General features: G+C 42.6%; 1 protein-coding gene and 2 long non-coding RNA genes across 6 annotated transcripts in view; 2 read left to right on the forward strand and 1 right to left on the reverse strand.

The window, feature by feature from the left end:
- The first annotated feature begins 9466 nt into the window (after positions 1 to 9466).
- LOC140845742 (uncharacterized) lies at positions 9467 to 12892 on the forward strand. Its single transcript, XR_012124606.1, has 3 exons — positions 9467 to 9604; positions 10374 to 10503; positions 12756 to 12892. It is a non-coding gene; the product is annotated as an uncharacterized lncRNA (long non-coding RNA).
- Positions 9598 to 17286, reverse strand: LOC140845732 (uncharacterized). The gene is made up of 3 exons (XR_012124583.1): positions 17002 to 17286; positions 10757 to 14173; positions 9598 to 10535 (listed from the first exon to the last, which is right to left on the reverse strand). It is a non-coding gene; the product is annotated as an uncharacterized lncRNA (long non-coding RNA).
- Positions 14020 to 18701, forward strand: part of LOC140845700 (glutamate receptor 1-like) — a 127044-nt gene continuing 122362 nt past the window's right edge. For 2 of the 4 annotated variants that reach the window (XR_012124540.1, XM_073220505.1), the window contains exon 1: positions 14020 to 14154. The gene's annotated coding sequence lies outside the window, so the exon portion shown is untranslated. The remainder of the gene's footprint in view (positions 14155 to 18701) is intronic. The other 2 variants (XR_012124557.1, XR_012124564.1) reach the window with 1 other exon arrangement.

Below are 18701 nucleotides of genomic sequence, written 5' to 3' on the forward strand. Positions count from 1 at the left end.
CTTTTATCTTTTCTTAGCAAGCTACTGGGAGCTCTCAGAAACTAGAAACACTAGAAACATACCCAGAAAGCGGAAGACAAGAGGTCCAGGGAACAGATGAACCAATGGAAAAGAGAAACAATAGCAAGTCCCAAGATGATGGCTATGGGAAAGCCTATGGTGACAGGTGTACAGCAAGCCTAGAAAACCAACAACCATCAACACAGGCTAGAAGGCTCTGAGAGAGATGCCTTCAAGAAGATAAATTGATAGAATATAGAGAAGAGAGATTTACACAATTAGAGAACAATTAGGATTAAATAGATATATAGATATATTTAAATTGCATACGTATACTATCGTAACTAATATTATGCACATTATAAAACAATACAAATAAGAAAAGGTTGAAGTAAAAATAAATACAAATAAGAGTTCTATTAGTTTTTTCCTAACACGTCTTTGTGTTAGGTGATCAGATTAGCCAGAGGAGATCACATCTTAAGGAAATGGGCCGCAGGAAGGGTAAACGTTGATAACTGGGGGAATTCAGACAGGGGTAGAAGCCAAGGTCCACTGTGGTGGGTCTTGCTGGACCTGGGGATCAGAGTCATAAACTCTTTGGAAAAACAAGTGCCTTTAAGACCATCTCAGTTATATCTTTCATTTTACCAGTAAGAATAATTTACACTTCAGAATCTTGCCTAAATCTAGTTTTAAATACATTTAATATATCTGCCTTTTACAGATGCCCAAATACGTATATGAAAAATAAGTAGAAAGAGATATTATGTATGTTTAATGTCCTGTCCTGGTTATCTCCCGTGGTCCGCCCGTGCCACCAGGTCTCCATCTGCTGCTGTCCAAGGCGTGAGCCTCCTCCCCTCAGAGCCTCTGCAGCTTTCACACAGGCTCCGCTGGAGCTGGGCAGTTTCTTTAGAAAACATTCTCTGAAGTATTTTTGAAGAGCTTCACAGAGTTCTCCTTATCTAACAGATAGACCAGAAATCTGCCTCCAAGTGTGTGTTCCTTTTCTGTTCTATCAAAGGAAAATAAAGATGAAAAGCCTTCTTATGAGCATTTATGTCTTTTTAGGACATTTTAAAAGTAAATAGCTTTAGTCGTAAATGTTATATGTAGTCTTCCTAAACAGATGTATATATAAGTGGCTAGATTTAATAAATTCCAACTTATGAATTGAACTCATTGCTTGCAACAGTAGGCACTGAACACGAAGATTGGCATAATTGTGATTGTAACTCCTATTGGCATTTATAAATAGATTTAGAGCCCTTTATTGGACTGTGCTGGAAAGACTGCTGAAATTTCTCTTGGGAAGCATGAACAGCACATGTCCTTCCGCCAGGAGCAGCATCATGCTTCAGGGCTGGACTGGCTCTGGGGCTTTTAACGTCCCCATGTCCCTCCTACCAGCACAACACTGTGTGACTATTCCATATGCATGGTAAAGATGCACTGGCTGAGGAATTCTGCTTCTAAGATGGAGTAACAAGGGCAGATTTTGCCTGTTCCTATGACATACACACACACAAATAAAAACAGCAAAATATATGACACAACAGTTTTCAAGACACTGGCTATGAGAAGGTGGAGGACAGTGATCTCTGAAAGACAGGAAGCAAATTTAGCTCAGCCTTTGCCCCAGCCTTGACAGTTTCCAAGCTGTGGCACAGGGTGCGGGGCAGAGGCTGGTGGACAACCCCAGGTGAGGAGGTGTTGGGGGGGACAGCCCAGGAAGACCACGGCAGCTGGAGTGTACAGAGCCCCTGCGAGGAGACAGCTGCCCAGGAGGAGAAACCTGGAGATCCGGAGGAGGTCCCCACGTGTTCAGCAGAGTTCTGATCATTACATGTATGTGAAGATACTACTCAATGCCAGAGGCAAAAACAGTCAGACAGGATTAGATAAAAGCATCCAGTGCTCGCAAAAGGCCAAGAATATAGCCTGTTCCTACCAGTCAGCTTGGAAAAAAAAATCAGACTTTTCAGGACACTGGGCAGAATACTCACTGACATTCAGCCTCAGTAGTGAGAAATACTCAAGACTCAGAGCAAATGCTGCTCCAGATACACCTTACGAATCAGAAAACGGACCTGGAGAACTCAAACTATTTAAGTAACATAATTTCATCCCAGAGGAAAGCTCAGTAGCCCTGAGGAAACAAAATATCCAGCATCCAAAGAAGGTAATAATCACAACAGCTGGCACCCAATCAAGGGTTATTAAGACATTCAAAGTATAAAGAAAATATACATTATAATGAGAATGATCAATCAAAATTGACTCAGGATTGGCACAGATATTAGAATTAGTAGATGGGGACATTAAAAGAGTTATTATAACTATATTCCAAATATTCAAAAAGTTAAGTATATGCTTATGCTTTTATATATATATATATATATATATATATATATATATATATAAAGAGAGAGAGAGAGAGAGAGAGAGAGAGAGAGAGACTTATAACATGTAAGGATTGTTTATTTAAAAACACAGTCAAATTGAACTTCTGTAGATGAAAACTATAATACCTGAAATGAAAAATAAACTGATGGATCAATAGTAGATTAGACATTGCATAAAATTACAATTGTAAACTTGAAGACCTAGCAACAGAAACTATGCAAAATAAAACACAAAGAGAAAAAAACTAAAAAATTAAAAGTATCAATTCAAGCAGTCTAATATATATATATACATATAGTCAGAGCTGCCAAAGGAGAGGGTAGAGAGGTGATGGGACAAATATCTGAAGAAATAATGGCTCCATTTGGAATGAAAACATTCCAAATATTATTAAATCTATAAACCCACAGATCCAAGAAACCAAACTCCCAAGCAAAATCAGCATGAAGAAAATTACAGTAAGGTCCATCACAATCAAATTGCTAAAGAAACCATTGATAAACAGAAAGTTTTAAAGCAGCCAGAAAAGAAAATCAAGATGTTGCACAGAGTCAAAGGAGGAGATATTTCTCATCAGAAACAATGTGTGCCAGAAGGTATCTTTAAAATACCGCAAGACAGAAACTCTCAAGCTAGAATTTTCACCAGCAAGATTACCTTTCAGAATCAAAAGTGAAATACAGATGTTTTCAGACATACAAAAACTGAAAAATTCACTGGCAAATCCATATTACAAGAAATTTTAAAGAAAGTCTTTAAGGCAGGAGAAAAATGATACCAGATGGAAATAGGGATCTACAAAGAAAGAGAGATATCTATACCAGAAAGGTAACTATATGATTTTTTTTCTTATTAAATTTCTTTATATAATAATTGTTTAAACAATAACAATGTACTGTGGAGTTTATACATGTATATGTAAAATGTATATGTATATGTAAAATATATGACAAGAAGGAAAGAGAAAAAGAGCAGAAGGGGGAAATAGAAATTTTCTTTAAGGGTCCTTCTACTATGCATGAAGTGGTAGATTATCACATACAGGAAGACAGTGATAACTTAGAGTCTATATACTATATATATTATAAAATATATGCACTATATTTTAGCAGCCATTAAAATAACAAAGATTTACACCTAATAAGCCAACAAAGGAGATCGATGGAATCATACAAAAATCAGTTAATCCAAAAGATAGCAAAAAGTAGGGAAAACAAAGAACATTTGGGACAGATAGAACACCAGTAGTGAGATTGTAAACTTAAATGTAACTGCACAAGTAATCAATCACGTTAAATGTAAATTACCTAACTACCTCTGATTAAGAGGCAGAAATAGTCAGTTTGCCTAAAAAATATAAAAATGAGTGTTCTCTGTAAGAAATGTGCCATAAATATGGAGACAGAAATAGATCAAAAGAAAGCTGAAGAAGTAATATTAATAACAGGCATATAATAACAGTGCTTCAAACCACATAAAGCAAACAATGACAGAACAGCAAAAAGAACTAAGCAAACCCAAAATGATAGTTCACAATTTCAAGAGTCAGCTCTCAGCAATAGATAGCCCAGTTACAGAAACTGACACCGTCAGTGCTGTTGTTTTACTTCTGTTTCTGTGTCAATCCTGGTTTGAGCTGTATGAAACCTGTTGATTTAGTTTATGGCAGATTTTTCCAAACTTATTTGCTGTGTATCCTGTCAAAGTTTCATAATGGAGTTCAGTGGAGGTTTAAAGAGGTGTGTGTTCACTTCACACAGTGGGCAGAACCATATCTTCGGCACACCTGTTAGTGCCTGGAAACTCAAATATTTTTGTATGGAAAATATTTTGGGGCATGTGGATCTAGAGATTTACATGCATTGTGTGTCTACTTATCCTGTTTCTCCTTCCCGATTTTTTACGCCACAAAAATCTAAGGCACTTTTATCCTACCTGGAACATTGTTTCAAACAGAAAGTCTAGGTACTCCATGTCTGAACAAATGTTAAGTGCCGAGACCATCTCAGAATGTTTTCTAACAAAGCTCTTTGTTGGTTTTTCTTTCTCTGAATTCCCAGTACAGAATTAGAAAGATACCTCAAAGTTTCAAATCTGCTCAACACCAACTTTCCAGCCCCCTTGAATGTGGCAGCTCATCTCTGTGCACTTACCATCTGCTTCTTTACTTCATTTCCTTTGCCCCTCTGATTCATCAAGCTCACGGAGTTTTAGGGAAGGAAGTTAATGTGATTATATTATTACATTAATATTTGCCCATGAATCACTAAACTTGGACAAATAGCAAGTCTGGTATAAGAAGTCAGCTCAAAGCAGCAGCCACATAGAGCCACCCATCAGGCCACGTTAATGTTGTCATGAACTGACAGGCTGTTTTTCCCCAGATGTGACAGTTGTTAAAAGAAAGCGTGATTTCCTGGTGGGGTAGGAGAGGCACCACACACTCCCTAATCCACGTGTGGGGAGATGGGCTGCAGGGCCACAGGGGCCTTATCTCTTGGGATGCTCTTTGAGAGAAAAATCTATTGTTAGAGAAGCACCAGATAGAAGCAGGCCCCTCTTTGATGTTTAAACACTTAATAAAGAACAATCCTGGTATTTATGTGAAACCATCATAACATTGCTTAACATAGATACTTTAATTTAAAAAAAAGACAATCCTGGTTTGGGCCATAAGAAACCTGTTGATTTAGTTTATGGCAGATTTTTCCAAACTTATTTGCAGTGTATCCTGTCAAAGTTTCATAATGGAATTCAGTGGAGTTTAAAAGAGGTGTGTGTTCACTTCACACAGTGGGCAGAACCATATCTTCAGCACACCTGTTAGTGCCTGGAAACTCAAGCGTTTTGGTATGGAAAATATTTTGGGGCATGTGGATCTAGAGATTTACATGCATTGTGTGTCTACTTATTCTGTTCCTTCTTCCTGGTGATACTCCACTTGAGGTCAGAGGTTGATAACATGTGAATTGGTGAGAAAAATTCCTACCATAACTTCTCTACAGTAGAAATTACCACCCCAGCCTCTCCTCAAGCTGATGCGGAGTGCTAATTTGGTCCACAGTCTCCTGTGATAAAACGCATCCTCCAAAACTCAAGAATTCCAGGCGTCACTCATCCGTCGTGACTCATCACCGCACAGCCTTTAACAGACTTCTCAGCACCTGCTCAGTGTACGTGCTGTGCCTTACCAGCAGGCTGGCCTTACACTGGTTTTGTAAGGTCACAGAAGGTGTGACCATGCCACAGAGGCATCCAGGAGCCGTGACAACTCGTGGGCACTTCCAGGGATGATGATGAGCACCCGGCTGGAAGTGGCAGTCAGGCCCAGTGGTGGGGAGAAAGCTGCCCTGACAGCTGAGGGGCCCTGGGTAGGCCTGGAGGAGGGGGAGGACTCACCCCCAGAAAGCAAAGCCAATTTGTAGCAGACTTGAGGTTCAATCAACCCCTCATGGGAATTTCTTCTAGTTAAGAGCAAAGTAGGGAAGAGGGAACTATAAACACCAGAACTGACAAATCATTTACCATTTGGCACTGATTCTAAGGTGCATTTTCCCCCCACATTTTAACTCTCTGAACTCTCTGAAACTGAGATGCAGCTTATGACCTAGAGGATCTTACAGGCACTGTCCTGCAGGCGTCAGCATGACACACTGTCATCCACCTGTGCCAACGTGCTCTCAGCTGTTGTCCTGTCATCGTTTGAACAGGATTACATGCATTGCTGGTGCGACAGGGGCCCGCTTTAAGTACCATGTTAAATGTTTCCAGAAAAGTTACACCATGACTCAGTGTTGAAAGAAAAACGTACAGTGTGTTCAGAAAGACAAGGAGACAGCACTGTGGCAAAAATTGGTTATTTGTGAGGTGAATATTCATTAGAGGAGAATGAATACAGTTCCATTATGTCTTGGAAAACAAACCAAGTTCTTAGGACTTGCTACTCAAGATGTGGTCCATGGACTGGCAGCGTCACCCAGGAGATTGTTAGAAATGCAGAATCTCAGGCCCTACGTTACCTACAAATCCCCAGGTGACTGAACGCACACTGAAGTTTGAACAGCACTGCTTTAGAGGACATAAGGTGAAGCTGAGTTATCCGGAATTATGGAGACACATGCAAGGGAATGCTCATCAGAGCCAAGCCGTGCAGCTTTATGAAGGCAGAGGAAATCCGATGGATTCAGTACAAGGAAAGGCCGCTGTCACCAGCCCACTTCCACTCACTGGTCAGGGCTGACATTAAGACACAGTGTCATCAAGACAGTATCTCCGTGTCAGGGCAGGTTGTCCTTCTCTTTGTGGTACATGAAATAATGACTTGACTTTAAAAGGAGGGCATTTTAGATTTAATTAAATATGGCAAGTAATTCTCCAGGTGCACTGTAAGAAATTAAAATCAAGGCATATCCTTCAGTGGTGAGGAGCTGGGAGGTGGCAGAACAGGACAGTGCCTCTGAAGTCTGAAGTGAGGGAAGCCAGGACACTGAGAAGGCTGCAGGCCATTAGAGGCCTGGCCAGGGGAATGGAGGGGTCCCAGGGGTGCTGCTGGGTGGGGCACCCTGCCCTCCCCTCCTGCAGCTGTGGGCTCTAGGCCTGCAGGGACCCCCTACTAATGACAATGACAACAGCTGACTCCTTATTCTTTCAAAAAAGTTTTATGTCCATTAGTTTGTATTTCTTTCTTTAACAACTCTTACTGTATTTTAGCCCCTTGTCATCTCTTTGAGCCTCACAGCAAACCGTAGGGAGAAGCAGCATGAGCCAGAAGTCCCAAGTTAAGACAGTGTTGTCATTTCCATTGTAGAGGTGAGGAAAGTGTGGCCGGACTTCTCTGCAGGTAGACAGCAGAATTGGGATTAGAGTCTCGGGCCTCAGACTATACTTGGACAATTCTAATAGGAAAGCAGGTGTCTTGGCATTTTATGGAAGAAAACTTGAGGCTCAGAACTCAAGTGTCTCATGCATGCAGGAGACTGTCACAGCTGGGGTCAAAGCCCAGCTATCCTGCATCTCATTCACTGCTCTTTCTTCTACTCCCAGCTCCTCAGCAAAATCTGCTTAGCTATTAATGATTTGAAGAGCTTTCTGTTTTGACTTTAAGGTAAATAATTTAATGGTTATGTTAACTTCATTAACAAGCATACATATTACTCAAAAATACTTAGGGGAGTAACCAGGTATCACTCACATATATCTTTGCAAACACAGTTAAGGCAAGGAGTATAGGTGGTGGGTAGCCCATACCTGTCACACCTTTGACTCACCTCAGCTTTTATACCAAAACCGCATCACCTGCAGTCTGATTTCAGAGAATAAGTGAGCAGGACAGGGATATTCTAGAGCCAGGCCATTCCTGCCCAACCTGGGAATCCTCCCATGCTCAGTCTCTGCTCTGTGGCTCCCCACCAGCCTGGCCAAAATTTTCTCAGAGTCCTCCTACCCACCTCCATAGGTGTCAGACCTGCATTAAGGTCTGAAGGTCTCTGCCTGCTCCTGCCTCCTCCTGGATAAGTCTCTGCACACACCTTTCCTCCATAAACCTCTTGCACATAAATTCCATCTTGGCACTGCTTCTCAGAAGACCTGAATTAAAACGCTGCATCTTAAAAGGAAACTTCATAATGAATATGATTGTATGCTAATCCCATAATTAATTACAATCATTAATATGTATTTCTCAATTTATTTTTCAGTTCTCAATTTTTTCACTAATTTATTAAGAAATCTGTTTTTTTCTCTGAAACCATTGGTAGACAATAATATAAAAACATATAGAAAACTAAGGTCAAGAGGGATAATAAAAATTAGAAAATGAAAAAAAATTCATTTCCTGAACTTTGCTGACACCTGCTGCCAAATGGAAGGGTGGTCCTGAGTATGTTTTCGGTAAAAGGCCTTGGGGTGCTGCTGCGCAAAACCTACAGGGCAGAGGAGGCCCACCTAAACCTCACCAGAGACAATGAAGATAAAAGCAGAGAATGCTAGAAATGCCACCAGGAGAGCTCAGGCTGCCCGCAGGTCTCAGGCTAGGCAGTTAGAGACACAGGATCTGCATTCGTGCTACATACTCTGCTGCCCTGTGAGGTGGTTTGGCACAAGGTCGAATGTTCTGTGTTCTGAGCAGCAGGGAAAAGATGATTCATTTCTAACAATGCAGGTGAAAAAACTCACTGAGTAACTGAGTAAATTATTCCCACTTTTGGCCTCTACTTTCCAGTAGCACTCAGGCTTAGATATACAGGACACGTTTTAGAGTGATTGTGACTAAATTCTTATTGATACTAGGTGTGTTTAGATTAATGGCAAACGTAAACACCATCCCTTTTACTGGGAACAATTGGGTCTAATCCCACCAGGTGGGCTGGGTTTTCAAGAGACTGCAGTACCATAGAACCCACTAGGTGGAGCCAAAAGCCCAGTAAAGCGTATTGCAGGTGGCCCTTCCTAGCCCTTTACAAGTATCTTCTGGCGCTGCTGAGCTTTCCATTTGTTGGGATCAGTGAACAAGGTGATAGGGAGTCGGCATCCATCTATCTCATTCATAGTCCCCCCACATCAGCCATCCTTTTATTCATAACTTACTCTTCCACCAAAATCACCTCGCTGTGTATCAGTGAGACTTCCCACCTCCTGCACTGTGCCTCCCTCCCGATTGCCCCCACCTCGTCTCCCTCCAGTCTCAGGCCTAAAATTGGCAAATCAAGGTATCAAAATACCACAGTGTTCCACCCCATAGGTGCTACTTCTCCCTCAACCCTGCTGACAATAAAGAAAAGGGAGTAATGTTTATTGTATCTGCTGTATTCCAGGCATTTCCACATACCACTTGATCCCAATAATAATAGTAATAATAATAGTTGTTTGGAGAGCATGTACGTGAGCCAGGTACCATGCTGAATGCCGGCATATATTATCTCATTTAATTTGCTAATGCTTACTAGGAAGTGGTGTCATTATTCCTACCTGACAGCTCCAGAGACCAGAGTGGTTGGAGGAATTCCAGCCAGTCGTAAAGTCCTGGCTGCCTGGGGGAGAATGTGGTTCCAGAAGGACAGAGTGTTCAGCTGTAAAAAATGCTGCTCTGAGGACAGAAGGTTGACCAAGACTTAACAGATGGAAGTCACTGATTGTTGGGAGCCTTTTCCACGGAGCACTAAGGACCAAGAGCCGAGAGCTGATCGGACTGACAAGGGTAGGAATGGGTGAGAAGGCAGGCCTGGGGGCAGCTCTTCTGAGACTTTGGTAAGAAGCCCCATCATGGGGCCATACCTGATGAGGATATACACGGTGCATTTATTACCTCAATGCTTATGATGGCGCTGTGATACAGATAATACTGTCCTCATTTTATGCCCAAGAAAACTGAAAATGGAAACATTAACTCCCCACACATCAAATTTTTAAAAACTTACAAATGCTGATATTTACTAGACCTGAATGTTTTCCTCTAGATCCTGATGCCTCCTATTAAAATACAAAAAAAAAACACAGGTTAGGTGCTTCTGTTTTCCTGCTCAACACAATGACACAAGTTGAATGCCAAGCAGTATAAATGGCCTTATTTTTATCTTCATATTGTTTGTTGACTTTGAACCTTTCGTTAAATACAGAAAAGTTTTTTGTTTTAGTCACACTAAATCACCATTCAGTGTTTGCCCTGACCACGCTGGAATTTGGTTTTCTGCTGGCGTCTTCCTTCTAGCTTTACCTGTTGGATCTTTCATAGGAAGTGACATGCATTTTTAGGTCATCAGAAATTTTTGTTGTATTGCTGCTTAAATCCTTAAAATTAGTAAGCTCAGTAACACTCTAGATTTCAAGGCTCATGAAGGTTTGGAAAGTCCAGTTGTGTTTTTGACCATGACAGATTTCCCTTACGAGGCATGACTCAATCATTAATTTTGTTGAAGTTAAAATTCAATATTTATTGATTCATTCATCAATCATTTGCTCCACACCAGGGGCACTGGAGGAAGACCCAAAGGTCCTGGTGCCTTTCCAGGATGTGGACAAGATGCCCTGCGAGCGCTCAGGAAGATGCAGCCAGAGAAAGTCAGCCGAGGCTGCGGTGCATCAACGGTGGCCTGTTCGGTAGGAACTGAGAAGGTCCTTCTCTTGCATTTCTGTGCAAAAGAGTAGATTCATTGCACATACTGAAGCAGTAACATTTTCATTTGTTTAGAATTGTCCTAGAATTAATTTTTTTAATTGAGATTCTATAACTATTTTACATCAAATATTATATACCTATAACTATATAGAACATAATACAAATAAGATATATATATATATAAAACTTGTTTATATTAGTTTTCATTTTAGATAATAAACTTAAATCAGTCACCTTTAGGAAACAGCCACAAACCGCCAGTGCTGGAATTCCAACGGACCACGGCTGCCAAACTTGGCCCCTCCCAGCTGCTGGCCTCCAAGGGGAACGCAGCTGGGATTGCTCTGTGCAGCTCCATGGGGTGTGTCTCAGGGACACTCAACAGAGACAGGGTGTGCCACCAGGAGTGGCTTTATACAACTTGCTCTTGAAGTGTGGCTGTGACCAGCATGCTTTCTGCCAGCTCTGTACGAAGCAGGTGGGCACCACGTTGCCTGTATTCCCCTGGCGTTTGGGCATCCCAGGCACCTTCCTCATGTCCCTGCTCCTTCCTCTGGCTCTGCTCTGTCCTGACATTCTTTTCTTTCAGCTCAAGTCAAGAATTTAAAAGGTGAAAATTCTAGGAGTAATAGCCAAAGTAATTGGAGGCCAGCAGTGGATGAAATCCCTGCGTCTCAGGGAGGGATGCCAGGCCCCATCTCCCAAGAGGAGCGGAGGCGGCTCGGAAGCCCTTTGCTTTCCTCACAGAGGGGCCCCATGTAGGTGGGGGTGCAGCAGGAGCGGGCAGCACTGCATCCGAGCGTCCTGGGGTGGTGGTTTCTGGAGCTGAGGGGCCCCTCGGAGTGGGAGTAGGGGATTGAGGACTCTGCCCAGTGACCACCCAGAGGAAGCGGGGAGATGGCAGCACCCTGACCAACTGGGAGTCAGAATGAGGACCAGTCAGAGGGCTGGGCGGGGCAGTGCAAGTGTAGTACCCAGCAGACATCTTCACAACCACCACGGGCCCCTGGAGACGCCATGCCTCTATCTGGGCATCTGCCACACCTGAGTGGGCAGGTCGTGACCCAGTCAGATCCAAGCTTTCGGTCCCTCAGCCCCTCGCCTTCTCTTCCCTGGACCCCAAAGGAGCACAGTAAGTCTGGGGAGGCGGAGTTGAAAGGCAAGGCAGGGGAATGCAAGGAAGTCAGCCCTGGCCAGCCAGGTGGCCTGCTTCCCAGCCTGGGGCAAGATGGAGGGAAGGAAACAAACAGCTGTAAATCAAGGGTGTTGCAGGCACTCTGATAATGGACTGCATTGGACTGGTTCATTTTCAAAAAGGACAAGAAAAGCTGGGGACTCAGAAATCCATCCAAGGTCAGGGATGAGCAGTTTGGTAGAAAAGCATGAGGACAGCCAGTGCTGGGGAAGAATTGTGTTGGCTTCTCTCCCCCTGTGGAGTCCAGCTGGCAGGAGGGGCCCTGGGGGCAGCCAGGCATGGGGAGCAGCCCTCATGCTCTCCGCCCACTTCAACACTTGGTCTGGTGTAGCCTGGGGGGCAGGTGCAGGCGGCAGAACTGGTTCTGCAGAGATCGTCTGGCACCTACTGTTCTCAAGCTTTGAAGCCTCTGCCAAATACATGGAGAGCACAGGAAAACTCACATTCAGCATCCTGTTTGTAAAGGATTGGATGAGTTGGTGTGAGCATGTGTTTTGCACCGTGCCTGGCACACAGTAGGCTTCAGGAAGTGGTAGGCATTTGGGAACGGGGCTCCTTGCACTGTGGTGTTAGGGACATCTGACAGAATACACATGTGTGTCTAAGACAGTGGTGGATGGTTGGGTGGTGTCACTCAGGAAAACCAAAGAAACAGCAGGACAAATTTTTTAAATGGCAAAAATGGAAGCAAACTAAATGGAGAAGAAAATAGTCATAGAAATGTGAAGGAAGCAGGTATGACATCATGGACATAGTTTTAACTCACAAGATAAGGAGAGGAGGTGATTTCGCATCCTTTCTTTCCAAGTGGCTTGCCATGACATTCTATCCAAATTTACTATAAGCACCGGAATAGCACAATGAAGCCTTTTTAAAAAGGGCTATTTGTGTCCATGTTCACCAGGAACAAGTAGCTTGTCAGGTGTTCAGAAAAGAACCTGATTTCCTTAATATTGTCAACAGTGCAACATCTGAATGAGGATGTAGGCTAGTAAAATAAAAACAGTGTTTGATACATTTTTTTCTATTTATCTGCAGGGATGAAAAGCTTAGCTAGACTGCAAGCTGGCATTTCAAAATTCCCAGGAAAACACCCTTCCTAGTTACATATGTAGACAATGAGGAACACCTGACTCGGCCGAATTCCAACAAATGATATTCAGATACACCGCAAGCAAGTTAAAGGGCGTATTTTGATGACAAACAGGAATGTGGTAAGCATCCCGGGGGTGAAGCAGTAGAGCCCTCTTCTGCCATCTTCTGCCCCAAAGGAAACACATCAGCTCATTTCACAAGGGCAAATCGTCTCCTCTTGGGGAATATCCTCCCCTGTCCCTTAGTATAAAATTACTCAGCAGTGAAATTTATATCATATTAAAGAGAGAACAGCAGAAAGGGGACAAAGTCTAAATTCTAACCCTTCTAGCAAAATACTACAAAAGGTGTCCTTTTAAACGTCACAGACTGCAGCTGGAACTTCTTCCAAAAAGGATGGTAAGGAGTTGGGATTGAGAAGAGCTGCAATTGGGATTCTCTGGAGGAAGGCAGTCCGAAATGGACTAGAAGGATTCGGTCCACAAAAGGAAAGAGGCAAACCCCTCCAAGATGGGCTGTCCCCAGGCAGGAGAGCGCTCACATCTCCCAGGCGAGGCTTGGCCTGCACATTTCTGGGCTTTTTGCTCCTTCCATCTCTGCCTAGAATGTTCTTTCCTAACCTTCTCTGGCTTGAAAATATCTTACTAATCCTCCATGTCCCAGTGCAAATGTCACTTCTGTGACCATCCCACTGTGATCCCATGTCCCCGGAAACAGCTCCCTGAACCTTCAACAGGGTTTCTCTCTCTGCATGACCAGGTACTTCTAATTCTCTCTCCCTCTAAACTGAGCTGTGTCATCTCTCTGTCACCAGCACTAGGCTCGGCACTCCAGGAATGCTTGGTGAAGGGACGAATACACTGATACGTTAATGGAAACTACATTTCTGCACATAAGCCTGCCGATGTCACCCCTCACCTAACCTCTCCACATATCCCTTTCTCAGCAGGAAATGCGATGAAATAATTGTTAAAATAACTACCACTCTAGGACTCTACAGCAGTGTTATTCTGTGTCAGCTCATTGTCCCTGCACGACAAACCATGCCAAGAAAGAATGGTGTACTATTTATGACTTCTGTACAGTCGGTTAGTGGTTTCTCTGCGGGCTGTGTCTGGGCTCGCTCACAGCACCGCCTTCTGCACACTGAGATGGAAGGGCCAGGAGGGACTCTCTCACGGGGAGGGGCCCCGGGGCCAGTTCTCACCTGGGTGTCCTGGTTCTCTGGCAAGCTTCCTCTCGTCCTCCATGCACTAGACTAGCTCGCTTACCTGAATGGGGCCGGTGAACGTGCGTATCAAGCCCCTTCGATGTCATACCTGCCAGGGTCCCACTGGCCAAGGTAAGTCACGTGGTCAAACCTAGTCAGTGTGGGGTGAGGGAAAGGGGGGGACTTAAGACTCTAGCTTTTGATGGACAAAGCAACAAAGAATTTGTAGTCATTTCTAACCCATTACAACATGATAGAAATCCTATTAAGTTGTTACCACTATTGTGAATGGGATTTTTTTTCTCCTTTTTTGCTTCCTTCTTGCAATATTTCTGCCTTTAAATTTAGGTTCTTCTCTAATTTCATTGGTTAGCCTGGCCATGTCAATGTTGAAAAATAGTTCTGAGCTTATTATGAATGCTTCTGTTGTGTCATCGCTTAAATGAAGGAAATATCACTTTTATTTCGTTAAGGGTTTTTGTTGATGTTATTTATTTTCATTAGCAATTCATGTTGAATGTTAACAAAAAAGAATCTCTTAGTATGACCGTTTTCTTTTGGTTTATTACTGTGATGGTTTATATTAATAGATTCCCATGATTGAACACTGATTCCATTTCTTATCCAAAGCCCCTCTCCCCACCCTCCAGGTTCTACTGCCAGGTGTGTGTGTGGGGCGAGTGGGGGCGTGGGGCTGTGGAGGTAGGGGTGGGGGTGGTTGGCAGGGAGTGACGGCCCTATACAGACTGTCAGTCAATCCCAGCCTTCCAGCGCCCCTTCTCCTCCTTGCCCCACCTGTTAACGTGTACATCTGCGCTCTCCAGTACAGTGGCAACTAGCCAATACAGCTAGTGAGCCCTGGAACAGGGCAAGCCTGAACCTGGGGGGTGCTGTATGTCTAAAGTACATATTAGACTTTGAAGCCTTAGTACAAAAAAAGTGTTCACTCTCTCACTAGAAATTTTTGTATCAAGTACATGTTGAAGTGGCACTATTTTGGATATACTGGGCTAAATAAATCTGATAGTAAAATTAATTTCATCTGTTGCTTTTCTCTCTTTTTAATGTGGCTTCTAGAACACTTAAAATTACTTTCATATTTATAAATACATATATGCATATACAATTATATATATCTCTACAGCACTGATCTAGATGAATTCTATTCTTTGATTGTAAATATTCCTCAGATATTTTGATAATCCCATTCAAAGATAGCCAAACAGACTTGCGATAGATGGTTGGTTCTCATCTCTACCCTTGCCCTGGGAAGATCCTCGTCGGCACCCACTCTGGGCTCAGCCGGATGACTGAGCTCATGTGAACGAACAGAGGCCTGGGAAGGGCTTGTGCATTAGGGCCGCCCTTTGTTGCTGCTAGAACCAGGAAACTCCCTGTGAAGCAGCCCCAGGTAGCCCCCTAGGGGATGCAGGACCCTAAGGAAGGCTCCCAGCAGAGCCCAGCCCCCAGCCCCAAGGTATGCAGACATGGCCACGGGACAGAGCTCTGGCAAGATCAGCAGGTACCACCTAACCCACCCACAGAATTCGAAGAAATAATAAATTGTTGTTTGAAGCCATGAACTTTTGATGTAATCTTTGTGCAGCAAAGGCCAACTGATTTGGTACTTTCAGTCTTTAAGATAGAAATCACCATGTTATATGTATGGTGAAGAGTAGTCATCATTGGATATATAACAAGTAAAAATACACATTGCCAAAAGCTCTGAAGTCTCTTACAAACGGATTTTAAACTAGTCAAATCTGTCACCAGAATGTCATTTCTCAACAGGGTCCTTCCTGGCCTTCACCTGCCTTATCATGCGGTCCAAAATTCACGGACTTTATAGGTTTCTCTCAAGGCACTTCCCTCTCCCCTGAACACTTACAGATAAGCACCCTTGGCTACAGGAGCTAAGTTTTACTGTCCCTGCAAAAAGTAACTTTTCAGAGGTGATGTGGCCAAGGAGTGGCCTAGGCAGGACTTGCGAATCCTGTTGTTACTTCCCCTGGGGATCTCCCAGCTGAGTGATCCTTTGAAGCCAGCCTCATCCCAATGGGATGGGAAGGTATTCCCCTGGCAAAAGAGGGGGAACAGCTTGCAATTAACTAAATCTGTTTTTTCAGCAGAGCTGACAGCCAAGGAACATGATGACTAGAACTGTTCATGAACTGCACTCCAATAAAGTCAGTTGTCCAGGCAATTTAAAATATGTTTACATCAAAACACAAACAACATGTGGCTGGGGTCTGATAGTAGCATAGGGAATGGACTGAATGTCCTTCCTGGCTTTTTAAAGACAGATTCTAATCCTAATGTGTTCACTTTCTTTTGATTCTCTGTCTTCCTCATTATTCTACTGGCTGTACTTCAACACAGTGCCATTCCAATTTGGAATTTTATATTCAAATCATCCAATTGCCTATTAACATCCTACTTTCAGAAATGCTCCATTACATTTTCTATGACTGAGAAAAAAATTTACTTAGCTTTAGACTTATCATAATAGGCCAGATTCAACTTATAAAATTTTTAGGTAACTCCTACAAAACTAAATTAATTTAAAAACCATTTAGATTTTGAATAGTTGGATCCAATTTACAGAATGAATAGCTCAGGTCTAAAGATACATGGAACCAAGAGTCGGGGTATTGTTACTGCGCCATGCTCTACATTGGTCTGTAGGCCAGACAGACTTGTGTACAGGCCACTGTGTCATTTGTTGTCTCTTTATCTTATACCCCTTAATGACAGAAAACCAGGCACACCTAAATATTGCCTTTCATTTCAAGTCACTCCCACATCACGAACATGGACACACTACTGTCCATCACACTCTTACAACTTCTCATTTTAAAGTAAAATTTTGAAACACTAAAGCGTATGATGAGTTTTGAGCACCATATCACCCAAATACAGATTAATCCAGTTTAATTAATATTAATAAAAGACACTAATTTTCAGTGCCTGCGGTGTTACCTGTTTTATAGAGGTCATCTTATTCATCCTCAAAGCAATTTGGTTGCACAGTAACAAACTGCTCCATTTTATACTCGAGGGAAAAAGTTAAGACCCTGAGCATTCAACTGGCCCAAGGGCAAGCTGTGCAAGGCAGTGCCAGGTTGACATTCAGGGCTGTTCCTGGCAGAGCTGGCGCTGATCACCTCCACGCCATCAGTCTGAGAGCCACTGCTCCCCACTGCACCTCCCAAGTCATCAGGAGAGGAGGGAAGTTAGAGTCCATGTTCGCATGGCCCTCCTGCCCCGATGTCTGTCTGTCTGGACAGCCCTCTACGGGTGGCTTTTGTCCAGGGCTCTCTGAGGTGTAATGCAGGAAATGTAGTCTGCCCATTGCTGTTTACACAATATGTTATTGCTGATCCAGGTGAACCGAAAAACTGATAAAAATACCTGACTGGTGGCGTCTAACTTGAGAAAAAACTGACAAGTTTTGCAAGTTGAACAGGTTCTGTTCAGAGTTGTTCCTGCGAGACAGAGGTGGCAAAGAATACAGAGATGGAAACAGGGTCTATCCCAAACTCTAAGGCTCAGATATTTCTCTGTTCTGACATTCATTCTGTAGCACCTAGAAACAAATCTCACACCAACCGTGAGGTGAGTGATAGGCATTTCTACGTGTTTCCATAGGCTGTGCGTGTGAAGTCACTATCTAGATACTAGTGATGTACAACTCCCCTGTTCCTCATATTGCAGTTATTTCAGTGAACTTCAACCCATTCCTATCGTTTTATGGGAAACAGATCTGTGAACAGGAGTGAGACACGCCAAAGAATTTTCCACCACTGTCTACACTGTCTCCTACCCTTAACAATAAGTGGCAGAGAATGAACATGTCCTGTAACTCTCCAGCCAAGGGGGATCATCTTTGCTGTGAAAATAAGGAGGGAAACACATTTTTTAATACTCCTTTTTCATTCTCAAGTTCAGAGGATCCATCAGTCAAAACAAATGCTTGTTAAATCTATTAATACTAACTTTATACAAAAAAATTAAATCCTTTGGGGTTGGTGCCATAGTTCCCTTTTAACTAATTCCCTTTAAACTAGTTCTCTTTAGACTAAAATTTATCCTTTAATCTAATTTAAACTTCCTTATTGAAGTTTATGGACTAGCAGTCTATAGTTTTTTCCTGTGTCACTAGGTCTAATATGTGTATTCAGAATTCACATAGCATGACATTGTAAACATAACGTTACGCCACTCATAGTATTGTGTTTGTTGCCTGCTTAGCAACCACGGGGAAGTGTGTTTAGAGTTCCAGGAAGAAAAAGAGAAAATATGTTTGTTAATATTTTTAAGCATATGGCATCATGAGTAGTATGAACATGATATTATTATTGAAAATGACCTTCTGAAGGAAGAAATAATATACAAATGAGAAAAAAGGATGTGTAGTCATTCTGTTTACCAGTTTACAACATATTTGCCAAACATACTCTTGAAGTTCAGAATCAATGTCAAAGGTGAACTTTGAGACTCATGACTGATTAATATGCTGGATTTTGCCCTTGCTATTTATTTCTACCTAAAGTAATCTCTCTATAGAATGAATAAACATGAAAAATACTTGGCAATACAGAAAAATACAGCCCAATTTTCTTCCTGGAAGATGTGCATATTATTTACTGTGCATGCATTTCTGACTGACTTGAAGTTAC

The sequence above is a fragment of the Manis javanica genome, chromosome 1 (assembly GCF_040802235.1).
Source record: "Manis javanica isolate MJ-LG chromosome 1, MJ_LKY, whole genome shotgun sequence".
NCBI lineage: Eukaryota > Metazoa > Chordata > Mammalia > Pholidota > Manidae > Manis > Manis javanica.